This window comes from Trichomycterus rosablanca, chromosome 20, assembly GCF_030014385.1.
Source record: "Trichomycterus rosablanca isolate fTriRos1 chromosome 20, fTriRos1.hap1, whole genome shotgun sequence".
Lineage (NCBI taxonomy): Eukaryota > Metazoa > Chordata > Actinopteri > Siluriformes > Trichomycteridae > Trichomycterus > Trichomycterus rosablanca.
In genome coordinates this window covers 18,044,428-18,058,843 of record NC_086007.1, presented here as the reverse complement: position 1 = coordinate 18,058,843, position 14,416 = coordinate 18,044,428, and the positions used below count along the sequence as shown (strand labels likewise).

The window sequence follows — 14,416 nt, the reverse complement described above, 5'->3', positions numbered from 1 at the left end:
TTACCAAATTACATGTAAAATGAATTACTAATGTAAAAAAACATTGTATCAAATGTTTATTATTTAAATTGCTTTATCTATATACTCAACATGGAACAGAGTGCTCCATCAATAAATTTTAAAATACAAAAACAAAGACCCATCTCAATTGGACAAAAAGATCTGATTGTTTATATTATTTGCAAATTTGCATCTAGAGTGGGGCGGCACGGTGGCTAAGTGGGTAGCACCTCACAACAAGAAGGTCCTGGGTTCAATCCCCAGGTGAAGAGCCCGGGTCCTTTCTGTGTGGAGTTTGCATGTCTTTCCCATGTCCACGTGGGTTTCCTCCGGGCGCTCCGGTTTCCTCCCACAGTCCAAAGACATGCAAGTGAGGTGAATGTTCCTGTCATGAATGTAACCAAAGTGTAAAACGTGACGTTAAAATCCTAATAAACAAAACAAAATAAACAAGCATCTAGAGTGAAACAACATTAACGAAGCATCACTCAACAAAATATAAATGAGAAACAAAAAGAAAAATCAGCATCCAGGTGACAGTATTTGTAAGTATTTAGTGAAGATTGGCATTCAGAAAAACCAAGGAGCTCATCTTTGAGGGGTTGATCCTGTTTCTCCTTTCTGTTATGATCTGCCCTGTTTTGGAAAAGATTCTCTCTGATTCTCCCCCCTGCTCAGTGTAAAAACACAAACGCCACCACGTATCTTGACCAATCACTTGCGGTTTTGACAGAAAAACCCCCCCGAAAAAAACCGAATCGGCTCCCAATCAGGAGCCGGATCCCGTCGTTCACTTTAAAGAGCCGGCTCTTAGAGCCGGATCGTTCGCGACCGACCCATCACTACTCTACCGCTCTGCTTCGATCTAACAAAAGCCCCACTTATGCCATAACTATTTTAGCAGCGTTAGAGAAAAAACAGTACTGAAAAAATCCTACGGGCTAGCGGACCAAAAAAACAAAAATTACCACAAGTTTATCAATCTCGGCGATCCATCTATTTTTCTGCCTGAAAGCGGCCCATTTATACTGGAAAAAATACCTGTAGTTGGGAGGATGCAGATGTCCAGCCCGATTGACCTCGGACCTTGGACCATTCGGATTTTGTTAACGATTTGAAAGATTCTTGGTTTGTTCAACCGCCTGCCCCGTCGGGTCGTTCCGCTTCCATTATGGTGTACGAGCTGTCGCAAAACACAAGGGGGGCATCAATCAGGAAGTAAAATACCAAGCTACCAGCTGGCATGTTTTAACACCTTTTTTGGTAAGTTTTTTTTTTTTGTATAGCTATGTGGAGCCACTCACTGTTGCCAAATAGCGATATGCCCCAGGACATTTTTTGTAGCGTAGCATTCAAATGCTTCCTGCTACATTATGGTATCCCCTGCATTATGTTGTTCGTCTCTCGGTCACTGTACAGGCGTAAAATAAAAGGTAGGAACACCACCAAAAACACACATATATTGTACATTGGACAACGGGGGAATCTCGAGATAAGGTTTAATATGTGATATGGGTCTTACTCAAAATCTATGTATTGCTGCGTAATTAACATTACCAAATCAAGAACTGTGTTTATAGCCCTATAGAAAAGATACCAAAGCTAAAGCTATCTGCACCTTAAAAGCGAAGGCCAAATTTTTAGGGGTATTACGGTAGTGCATTGTGAACGCTTTATTCTCTTGCCCATATGGACCTGAGTTATATTTTAATTAAACCTTATAATATATTACTCATTTCTATTTTATTTGAAACTACAATATCAGATAACTGACAGTTTGAAGCAGGTCTGTGGTGAAAATTCTGAGTTTTGGGGGATTTAACACACTTCAATATAACCTGTATGATGGACCTCGAATGTCCATCATATCAACTTTATTTTATGATATCAGGCAAGTCTCTACACCAAGTCTGAAACAAATCTATGGTGGAAACAAAAGTTTTGGAAAGGTAACCATCCTAATTTTACCTTGCATGCATGTAGACTGGAGTTTATTAAGTCTTAATATATCACTCATTTCAACATTATTCTATTTTATGAAGATTAAGTCTGAAACAGATTTGTGGTAAAAATAAATAAATAATAAGATTTGGTGAATTTAACACATCTTACTATATACTCTGATTATGAACACATTCACTTCGGGCTGTATTTGAAAAATCTTATGTCCATAATTACAATTTGATTCTTTTCCAGAATATCAGACAAGTGTCCAAAGCTTGAAGCAGATCTATAGTGGAAATTTTGAGATTTACCACACCACAGTATAAACTGTAATTATGAACACTTGCACTTGGTCCTGTATCTGTAAAAAAATCTCATAATTATATTTATTATTCCCACTTGATTCTATTCAAGTATATTACATTTAAAGTCCACATAATGTTTAAAGCAGATCACTGGTAATTTTTTTGAGTTTTGGAAAGGTAACCACTCTAATGTATACTTCAGTGTAAAGAAGTCATTCGGATTGAGTGACGAAACGTATCTCTACAACAAACTTGTGTCCAGATGAACTGATTCAACTTTGTGGATTTGTGTACCTGGATTATTGAGCATGCATCAACAGAGTATTCATAAATGTGGTTACCTATCCAAAACTGAACTTGGTGTTGCCACTGATCATAGAGTAGGAATGATGTTGAAATTATGGCCCTACTATGAGATTTCTTAAAGATACAGCCAAGTGTGTGTGTTCATAATTACAGTATATGTTAACTTAAAAACATCCACCATAGATATGCTTTCTATTGACATCCTACAATAGAATCTACAGATACAGCTCTAAGTTCATGTGTTCATAAATTACATTATATATTAAGGTGTGTTAAATCCCCCAAATCTCAACATTTTCACCACAGATTTGTTTCAGACTTGACGTGGACACTTGTCTGGTATCATAAAATAGAATTATAGACATATTGTGAGATTTTTCATACAGCCCAAAGTGCACGTGTTTCTGAATACAATATATAAGGTGTGTTAAATCACCCAAAACACAAATTGTCCACCACAGATCTGCTTGGCACTTGTCTGATAACCTAGAATAGAATAGAGTAGGAGAAGTAGGAATGATGGCCATGTTATGACATTTTTTTAAATTCAGCCCCAGGTGCATGTGTTCATGTGTTGTTACATATGTACTGATATGTTTGATAGTCTGATGGTCACTAATGTTTAGTATTTTGAGTTCAGTCTAAGGATGCCAATGATTAATTGATTACTGACCCGAGAATCATTGATTAATGCTGTCAGTTAAATGTAATTAAAATATATTTTCAACAGCTGATGCTTGGTTTCAATTGAGAGTGCAGATACAGTTTGTACAGTTGAGTATGAGTGCAGATTTGAAACCCACCCTAAGTGGGCATGAAGCTTTTTACATTTATTAATAAAATTGAATTAATTAACAACTAATCTATTACTCATTAAAATGAAAGATTTTTACTGTAAGTATGGGGTGAATGCATGGTAAACTTTGCACTTGTGGATGGAATAATGGAAATACACAATAGTGCCAAAAGTATTTGCTCATCTGCCTTCACACGCATATGAACGTGAGTGACATCCCATTCTTAATACACAGGGTTTAATATGATGTCGGCCCACACTTTGCAGCTATAACAGCTTCAATTCTTCTGGGAAGGCTTTCCACAAGGTTTAGGAGTGTGTTTATGGGAATTCCAGAAGCGTATTTGTGAGGTCAGACACTGATGTTGGATGAGAAGGCTCGCAGTCTCCGCTCTAATTCATCCCAAAGGTGTTCTATCGGGTTGAGGTCAGGACTTCGTGCAGGCCAGTGAAGTTCTTCCACACAAAACTCGCTCATTCATGTCTTTATGGACCTTGCTTTATGCACTGGTACACAGTCATGTTGGAACAGGATGGGGCCATCCCCAAACTGTTCCCACAAAGTTGGGAGCATGAAAAACAACCCCACACCATAATCCCCCCTCCACCAAACTTTACACTTGGCACAATGCAGTCAGACAAGTAGCGTTCTCCTGGCAACCACCAAACCCAGACGCGTCCATCGGTTTGCCAGATGGAGAAGCTGATTCGTCACTCCAGAGAACACGTCTCCACTGCTCTAGAGTTCAGTGGTGGCGTGCTTTACACCACTGTATCCAACACTTTGCATTGCGCTTGGTGATGTAAGGCTTGGATGCAGCTGCTCGGCCATGGAAACTCATTCCATAAAGCTCTCTACGCACTGTTCTTGAGCTAATCTGAAGACCACATGAAGTTTGGAGGTCTGTAGCGATTGACTCTGCATCCGCTTACCCCGCTCTGTCATTTTACGTGGCCTACCACTTTGTGGCTAAGTTGCTGTCATTCCCAATTGCTTCCACGTTGTTATATACCACTGACAGTTGACTGTGGAATAATTAGTAGCGAGGAAATTTCACGACTGGACTTGTTGCACAGGTGGCATCCTATCACAGTACCACACTGGAATTCACTGAGCTCCTGAGAGCTACCCATTCTTTCACAAATGTTTGTAGAAGCAGTCTGCATGCCTAGGTGCTTGGTTTTATACACCTGTGGCCATGGAAGTGATTGGAACACCTGAATTCAATTATTTGGATGGGTGAGTGAATACTTTTGGCAATATAGTGTACTTTGCATCATGTCCCAGTGTAAAGGTTATTAGGAATTTACATCTGCTTCTTTTTCTTTGATTTGTTGTTTTTATTGTTTGCTACTGATTCTTTAAAATGTACATCTAGGATGCTGAACTAGTTCTGTTTTTCATACTGGTTTACATAACTGCTACGTTGTTCTGATTATTAATCAGTGATGCATGTGTGAGTTGCTAAAATGAAACTTGTTAATAAAGAATCCTTAGGAGAGTCCTTACATGTCAAAATATGCTGACCACTTTGTAAAGCTTTGTGAGCATACAAGTCCATGTACATGCTGTAAATAAAATGTAGAAATATAAATAAATCAATAATATTGTCCAGATGATCTATATGGATTAGGTAGAGTTAGAATAACAATTTAAATGAGAGAAAGCCTGTAGTGTCTGTATACCCCTCCTTATTTCATGGAGGATGTATCAGCTGGGTGCTCTTTTAGATTAGGTTGTCAGGAGTGAGAAACATTGTCTATGATGTGCAAAAGTTTATCCAGCATCCTCCCCTGAACTACAATCTTCAGTGACCTGCCTCAGTCACTCCCAATGACCTGTCCTGCATTTTTAATGAACTTGTTAATTCTGATGGTGTCACTACCCTTAATACCACTGCACCAGCAGACCTATGCATAGAAAATGGCACTTGCGACCACAGACTGGTAAAACATGCACAGCACAAAGTGAAGGACCAGAGCTTTCTCAGAAAGTAGAGTCTACTCTGCCACTTTCTGTAAAGGGCCTTACACATAGCGGTGTAGACACCTGGTCAGTCAGTAGCGCTGCTAAGATTCGAATCCAGATCTCAGCAGTGGTAATACTCTGCGTAATTTTAGATAGTTTAATTAAATAAATAGTACTAAATAAATATTTAGTAAAATAATTCCAATTTTCAATCACAGCTTAAATGCATACTTTCAAAATTGACTTTGTTTAATGTCTTGTGAGAAATCTTACGCTCGATCACATTCCAGAGGTTTAAGGGGGTTAAGGTCTGGTGATTGGACCGGTCATGGTCATTTCTTCCTGAATAACTTTGTGCATGGCTTGATGTTACTTTAGCTCTTTGCTTCTTTTTAATAAATGCCTTCTGCTTTGCATGACTTCAGCGCTGCTTAAGAGCCTATTTTAAACGGTTGTCCCCAATTCTGATGCCTGACCTTATTCTTATAAACCACCAAAATTTTAGGATGGAAGCAACTGCAATGTATCCCTCATGTTAAAGCTAAAGTTTGAGAAGAAAAACTGTAGCTCAAGTTGCTCCGTTTACCCATAGCTGGTAAATGTTGCCTTTTGCTGTGCAGTGGACAGGTCAACACCTTATATAAGAGCCGGTTGTGATGTAACCAATTGCCACTTTATCAGTGGCAGTAAAGCCAGAATTAAACCCTTCATTTCTCACTCGTTTTTTTTGCATGGTCAGTATTTATTTCATGGTTTTAGTTACTTTTGAGGTACTCCCTGCACTGTTTTGCCAGTTTGCTAAGTTTTGGTTTAGGTCATCATTTAACCAGTACCTTAGATAAAATGAGGTGTGCCCCCCCTTCTCTCTCAGTTCAGTTCAGTGGTGCTTTATTGGCATGAATGTAATTAGATACACTGTTGCCAAAGCGGTAAACAATAAACAGTAAAAAGAAATGAGAAAAGAAGAAAAACAGATTAGAATACAACTCTAGAATTTAAGTTCTTTACAAGATTATTAGTGATCAATAAAGAAGGTCAAAGAAAAATAAATAAAATAAATAAAAAACAAAAAAACTGTAATACCAATAATAATGAATAATAATTTGTGGTCTGCCTCACTGGTTGTCCCTCAGATTGTGACAAGCTGCTACAAATTGTGCAGCGTGTGTGATCAGTCTGCTCTTCTCTCCCAGTATGTAGGGCTGTTTGTGTGTGTTACTGCAGTGTAGGAACTCAGGGGAGATGCTGCTGATCTTCCCATAGTATAGACTCCTGATAGAGCTGTACTTCGGGCACTCTGTTAGGAAGTGCAGCTCTGTCTCCACCACTGCGAGCTCACAGCTCAGTGAGAGCACAGCCTGGCCTCTCTGGGTGTCCAGCTCTGTCTGCGCCGCCCGGTTTCGATGGCCAGGCTGTGCTCACTGAATCTGTACATCGTCAAAACCTTCCTCAGTTTTTTCTCTTTTATTTCTGTCAGGTAAGCAGCCAGAGAGTAATCTCGATTCAGGGCTGAATAGCACTGGAGTCTGGGTTGTTGTTGTATTGTCTCAGTCCAGTATTTGATGTTATTTTTTTTTTGTTTGGTCATAATTTGGTTGGATCTAATGTTTTGGGTGGGCGTGTGGTGAGGCTGATTGGTTGTGTGTGATGTTAGTGTGTTTTAGGTCACTGAGACTCAGGACCATCTGGGTTAGGGGACTCCTTTCGATGTTCAGCTCCTGGCATGTCAGTGCTTTATAATAGAGTGAGTGGGGGTCACTGGATTTGATATGTTTCCAGAAGTTTAGAGCTCTTTTCTGAATGCAGAATATTAGTGGGTATTGCCCAATTCTGCCCTACAGGCCATGTTGGGGGTCTTCCTCTGCACACTGAAAAGATTTCTGCAGAACGCTGTGTGCAGAGTTTCAGTCGGGTGCTTGTCCCAGTTAGAAAAATCATTTTGAGTTAGGGGCCCCCACACCTCACTACCATACAGTGCAATGGGTTCTATTACAGATTTAAATATTTTAAGCCAAATTGTAATGGGTATTTCAAACTGAATTGATTTTTTAATGACAGAACGAGCTCTCCTTGCTTTTTCTTTAAGTTCCTTCACAGCCAAGCCAAAACTTCCAGTGGAGCTGATTGTTATGCCCAAATAAGTGTATGTTTTTGTATGTTTTATTTGTGTGTTATTAATTGTAAAAATATGATTCCCCTGACTTTTAGACCTTTTTTGGAAGACCATTATTTTGTTTTTTTTTGGTGGTTTATTTTCAAAGCCCATGACTTTGTTTTAGTCCCTCTCCTGTAGGTGACAGTAAGACGAGGTCATCTGCATAGAGGAGACATTTAATGCTGGTGTCACCTAAAGTGAGACCAGGTATGTTACTGGATTGATCCAGTTTTTCAGCAAATTCATTAATATATCAATTAAACAGAGTGGGGCTCAAGCTACAACCTTGTCTTACTCCTCGTGACTGGTGAAAGAAATCAGTTCTAAGCATTCCGATTTTCACTGCACATTTACTTTGAGAAATCATTGATTTAATGACGTAATACATTTTACCCCCCACACCATTCTCAATAAGTTTTGAAAATAATCCATTATGCCAGATTGAATCAAAAGCTTTATGGAAATCCACAAAGCAGGTAAAGATTTTGCTTTCATTTTGGTTTACATATTTATTAATGAGTGTGTGGAGAGTGAAAATGTGGTCTGATGTTCTGTGATTTGGTAAAAAAACAATCTGAGTTTTCTTTAGAACATGATGTTCTATTAGAAATTGTGTAACTCTGGTGTTCAGGATGCTGCAAAACACTTTTCCCAGGTTACTGCTCACACAGGTTCCTCTGTAATTGTTTGGATCAAATTTATCGCCAGATTTAAAAATAGGAGTTATGAGTCCTTCATTCCAGACTCTTGGGAAGTGACCAACATGTAAAATGAAATTGAATAGTTTTAGAATAGCCAATTTGAATTTATAATTTGTGTTTTTTAACATTTCGTTTAAAATACTATCTGTGCCACAGGCTTTTCTGGATTGCAGTTTTTTTAGTTTGTCCTCTAATTCTTCTTCTGTAATTGGGAAGTCCAGAGGTTTTTGGTAATTCTTACATTCCAATCAGGGTTTAGAACACACCATGGTGTTGAGTCTGCTCTTCTGAAGGTGTCCAATGATCTACTTTTAGCTGTTGTTTCTGGAAAATGTGCTGTTTTAATTCAGCCTTTGACACTGTCGACCATACTATCTTGTTGGATCGCCTACAGTATGTCGTTGGCATTAAGGGTACTGCACTGATGTGGTTTGCTTCCTATTTGGAAAACAGAACCTTTTCTGTTAAGATGGGTCAGTTTTCCTCCCCTTCAGCGCCTGTTACATGTGGAGTACCCCAGGGCTCTATTTTGGGTCCTGTTTTGTTTTCATTATATATGCTCCCCCTTGGGTCCATCTTTTGGAAGTACAAAATTCCTTATCACTGTTACGCAGATGATACCCAGTTTTATCTCCCACTGAAACCAGGAGATAATAGTTCTCTGAGCCTAATTTTTGATTGCTTGAGAGATATTAACAGTTGGATGTCTAGGAACTTTCTTAATTTAAACCAAGACAAAACCGATATTATTATTTTTGGAAATCCTAATTCGGGAAGGGCCATAGCTAATGATCTGTGGCCATTAACATTGTATGTAAATAGCCATGTAAAAAATCTGGGTGTCATTTTTGATCCCGCTCTTAAGTTTGAGAAACAAGTTAATGCTGTTGTGAGAGCTAGTTTCTTTCAACTTAGGAACATTGCTAAAATGAAAAGTATCCTTTCTTTTAATGATTTGGAAACAGTAGTGCATGCTTTTATTTCCTCGCGTATCGATTTTTGCAATTCACTGTACTTGGGAATCGGTCAGTTAAGCTGACGGTCTACAGCTGGTTCAAAATGCAGCCGCGAGGCTCCTGACCGGTACCAAGAAAAGGGAGAGCATTACCCCCATACTTGCATCATTGCATTGGTTACCAGTCAAATATAGGATAGAATTTAAAGTTCTATTATTTGTTTTTAAGGCTTTACATGGCTTGGCTCCGAGCTATATCGTTGACCTTCTCTGTGTTTACTCCACTCCACGAGCTCTACGATCCTCTAACCAACTGCTCTTAGCTATTCCACGTTCTCAAATTAGGTTTAAGGGTGACAGGGCCTTTTCTGTAGCTGCCCCAAGACTCTGGAATAGTCTTCCACTTTTCATAAAGGAGTCCCACACAATAGATGCCTTTAAGTCAAATTTAAAAAACTTATTTGTTTTCTTTGGCATTTGAGTCTTCTTAATGAATACGTTTTTAATATTTTTTGGGTTGTCATAGCCATCTTTGTTTTAGTGGTTTTATTTGATTTATATGTTGGTGCGTATGTATGTTATTTTGTATGTATGTTAATGATTTGTTAAATGTTATATGCATAGTTGAGTGTTATTTATACTTGATTTTAATGTACAGCACTTTGGTTGACACACATTGTCTTTTAAATGTGCTATAGAAATAAAGGTGACTTGACTTGACTTGACTTAATTATTGTTTCAAATGTTTGTAGTTTTTCAGATATTTCTAACTGTTTTACATTAATAAATGGATTACTGTATAATTTTTCAAAATGGTTTCTCCATGAATCTCCATCAATAATTGTTAAATCTTCCTTCTGTGTTCTTTTTAGTGATTCCCAGTGGTTCCAGAATTAATTGGAGTTAATAGATTTCTCCAAGTCATTTATTTGACTTTGTATATATTTGTATTTTTTAATTTTAAGTATGTGTTTGTATTCTTTAAGTTTGCGCAGTTCCTGATTATGTGGTTTCCTTATGTTTCTGATTGGATATATTTCTAAGCTCTTTTCTCTTGTTTTTGCAGTCCTGATCAAACCATTTGTTTTCTTGGGTCGTCTTGGGTTTGCTTTTACAAATGGTCAACTTTGATATTTGAGTGGAATGGTCAAAAATATGGTTAAAATTTTCCACAGCCACTTCAACTCCTTCCGTATTTTGGGAATAGGTGTCTGACAGAAAGGAGTCGAGAAGTGTCTGAATTTGCTGGCTATTAATTGCGTGAAGATATTTTTTCAGCGCTGTCCTGAGTCCACCTGGGGGGGGGGTTGTTTAAATGTGTACAGTTTGCTGGGTTTTTGACAATTAATATTCACAGTTGGTTTGTTCAGGTATACTGTAATTTGGCTGTGGTCAGAGAGGGGAGTTAGTGGCTTGACTGTGAAGGCTCTCAAGAGGGTCAGGTCAAAGTCTGTTATGATGTAGTCTACTGTACTGTTGCCAAGAGCTGAGCTGTATGTGAACTTACCGAAGGAGTCCCCTCTCGTCCGTCCGTTCACAATGGACAGACCCAGGCTTCAACAGAGCTGCAGTAGATTTCTTCCATGTGCGTTTATTGACTTATCACTGTTTTCCCTGTGGGAGTAAGTGGGAAAATGAACATAATCTCCTGTTATGAAATGATCACCCTGTGTGCTGATGAAGTCTGGTTGGTCTCCTGTTCTAGCGTTTAGGTCCCCGTAGATCATTACATGGCCTTGTGTTTGAAAATTACTAGTTTCTTTTTCTAAATTTGGGAAGGTTTCTTCCTTGAAATAAGGGGATTCTGTTGGGGGAATATATATTGCACAAATAAATAAGTCCTGTGTTGTTGAAATTGTCTGTTTGTTGATTTTTATCCACAAATAGTTTTCTCCTTTTTTTTTTTTACTACTTCAGTAAAATGTGATAGTTCTGATGTAAACCATACAAAGATTCCCCCCGAGCTCCTACCCTGAGCCACTCCTTTTAACTTGGTGGAAGGGACCACCAATTCTCTGTAGTGTGGGGGGCAACCAGTGGGCTCTTCTCCTTTACACCATGTCTGTTGTAATATTAAAATGTCAATATCTCTAATCTGAGTAACAAATTTAGGGTTTTTGCTTTTTAAACTAAACAGAGAAGAGTTTAAACCTTGAATGTTCCAAAGTGAAATGCGAAATGATGCCATTCTGTTTGAACTAAAAGCTATGTCATTTAAATTTGCAAATGAGAGAAATCTTGAAATGATTAATCATTATATGTATGTTATATATAATTATTAATTATGCACTTATTTTATACTTCAATGGCAATATATCTATCAATCTATGTACATTGCCTGTATGATTCTCTACCTCATTACGGACCATGTCCCATCAGACGTGTGCAGATGTGACAGAGAATCTGCTGTATGTCTCTGAGTTCAGACACATTAGGATTTGCCCCTCTGCTAACAACCTGAGCATAGGTCAGTGTTCCAGGCTGGGTCTGGAGTTTCTGAGCAATTGATGCTGGGTCCTGGGAGAGTGATGCACTGTGAGTATCCATGGTGACTGTTGGTGCTGATGTTGGTGGAGGACCAGTGTTCCCATGGTGTCTCTTCTTCCTGCCTGGTTGTGGAAGATAATAAGGGATGTGGTACTGCGGCACCTCAAGACCTACAGAAGGAGCATCTCCACAAGCCCCCCGCTTGTGGAGATGCTCCTTCTGTAGGTCTTGAGGTGCGTTTTGGTGGTGGTGGTTTTTTTTTGGTTTTCGTCCAGCATTGTGTTGGAAGGTGCTGAAGTTTGCAGGCCAGTGTGATGTCTTTCAGTGTTTTTGCAAAAACAGGAACTACCTCTTTGAATAGATGGATGTGGTCATAGAGGCAGGTGGTATCTAAAGTCGGGTGATGGGCAAGGTGAGTGTTTGGCCGGCGAGCACGTTCTCTGGAGATACTGGTGTTAATCTTCTGACACAGAGAATCTTTGCGAAGCAGCATGGTGGAGATGATAATCTTTGAATTAGAGAAGGTATTGCTGGCCTTCTCTATTACTGCTCTCAGGGATGTTGAGCCCTGAGGTTATTTGTCCCAGTGTGGATTATGATGTGGCTCTGTAGCTCCAGTGCTTTTTGAGTAGTTGGGCACCAGAGCTTAACCACTCTGTGTCTGGGGAAGAGTTTTTTCTCATGGATGAATTTCCCATTTGAGTCAATTAACAAAACAATTTCTCTCTTTGTATCCTGGATGTTGGGCTCTAGATGTTCTTGTTGGCTGACAGGAGGTTGTTGAGAGTTAGTAGTTGGAGGAGGCTGTTGTGAGCTGGTGGTTGGAGTTGGAGGAGGCTGTTGTGAGCTGGTGGTTGGAGTTGGAGGAAGCTGTTGTGAGCTGGTGGTTGGAGTTGGAGGAGGCTGTTTAGAGCTGGTGGGGGTTAGATGTGAGTGCTGAAGCTGGGTAGAGTTCTCTGTCAGAGGAGTCTGGTGCTGACTAAAGGAGAGTAGCTTTTCTCTCATACTCTGTACTGTGTTGTCTCTCTGTCTCAACAACTCTCTTAGTGTAGACATCTCCTTCTTGTAGTTGTCTTTCTCTCTGTCCCTTTGTAGTTCTCTCACCTGCTCTCTCGATAGTTGGTTGCTGCTTTAGGACAATCTCTCGAAGCTGTACTAACTCTACCTCCAGTAGTGTGAAGTGCTCCTTTATCAAGTTAATGGGGTGTAGAGTGAAGCATGTTGGTTCTTCTGCTCCTGAGCAGGAGGCTCTGTGGGCTCTTGTGGTGCTGTATAGGGGGTAGGGCTGGACGATATGGCTAAAATTTATATCACGATATAACTCCTAATTTCGGTCGATACGATATAATTCCGATATCGATATGAATAATACAAATGTCAGAAAAACTGCCAGGAACACCAACATTGAAAGGCTGTACCTGCGAACCTCTGAAAAATTTATTTGCAAAGTCTATGAAATCTCACCCTTTACAACTACATAATATTTTAGAAATAATAATAATAATAATAATAATACAAATAAATTAGCTTTCACCTTTTACTTGTATTCAGCATTTGTATACAGACAAAAACACGACATCATTCTCAAATAAACATAAGCTTTGACAATATATAAAATAATATATTATAACATATGTCTTAACCAGAGGTGGAAAGAGTACTAAAATATTGTACTCAAGTAAAAGTACTATTACTTTAATGAATTTTTACTTAAGTATGAGTAAAGTTACTAGTCTAAAAATCTACTCAAGTAAAAGGTAACTCATTTAAAATGTACTCAGAGTAAACGTTACTTAGTTACTTTATTAACAGCCGGGGGGGGGGGGGGGGGGGGTCTCTTCTGTGTAATGCAAACAGGACAAGTGGATATAAATCTCACAATAGTTGTTTTTAATTCAAATATAATAGAAGAAACATGTTGATACAACATTTAAAACATTTAGGGATGTGTAATGTGTCATTTTAGTCCCATAAAACTTTTTTAAACTGTATAACCACTAGTGATGTGTCGTAGAATTATTTGAATCTATTGAACGGCCCTTTATACTGAAATAAAGGAACCGATTCGCGCTTCTGGGAGTTGTTATGTATATATACGGCTCTTTAAAAGGAACCGAGACAAAAGATCCGACTCCCAGTCGCAGAATTCACTGCAGCAGTTTCCCAGACGCGATTTCTTTAGCGTTTATTATTTTACTCAGTAACGGATCTCATTTAAAATGTAGCGAATTACAATTCTTAATACAAAACATACTTAGGTAAAAGTAAAATTACAGGCTGTGAAATCTACTTTAAAAAGTATAAGTACACAAAAAACAAAAAAGTACAATCAATTACAGTAACGCGAGTAAATGTAATTCGTTACTTTCCACCTCTGGTCTTAACTAACTTTAATCCCCAACATGGACTGATTATTATTTGTATGTAAACATTTTCGATCAAAAGTGCTCAACCAGGATAAAGAATATAAAAAGTGCGCAAGAGTTGCTGCAGAATTTGCTGCAGCAGATGTTGTGCTTAAAGAATACAGAAAAAAATCAACTATTTCTACTGCTTCTTTTTTAACTGCTCGTTCACTCACAGCTGTTGAACTCATTTTGCCGCTAATATCCACCGTGTTGTAGCGGAGTGTAATCAGAGCTGTAACGCTGAGCACTGGCTTCGTGCCTGTGGCGTACGTCATCACGCACTGACGTATGCATATCGATCGAATTTGTTTAAAAATCATATCACCGTTATTGAAACATTTTCTATCGCGATATATATCGATATCGAATTATTGTCCAGCACTAATATGG

General features: G+C 38.7%; 1 protein-coding gene across 2 annotated transcripts in view; it reads left to right on the top strand.

Annotated features, from left to right (window-relative positions):
- The first annotated feature begins 829 nt into the window (after positions 1-829).
- The window catches only part of fkrp (fukutin related protein), a 32,308-nt gene continuing 18,721 nt past the window's right edge, over positions 830-14,416 (top strand). The window contains exon 1 of one of the 2 annotated variants that reach the window (XM_063016778.1): positions 830-1,263. The gene's annotated coding sequence lies outside the window, so the exon portion shown is untranslated. Of the gene's footprint in view, positions 1,434-14,416 lie in introns of both variants that reach the window. The other variant, XM_063016779.1, reaches the window with a different exon arrangement.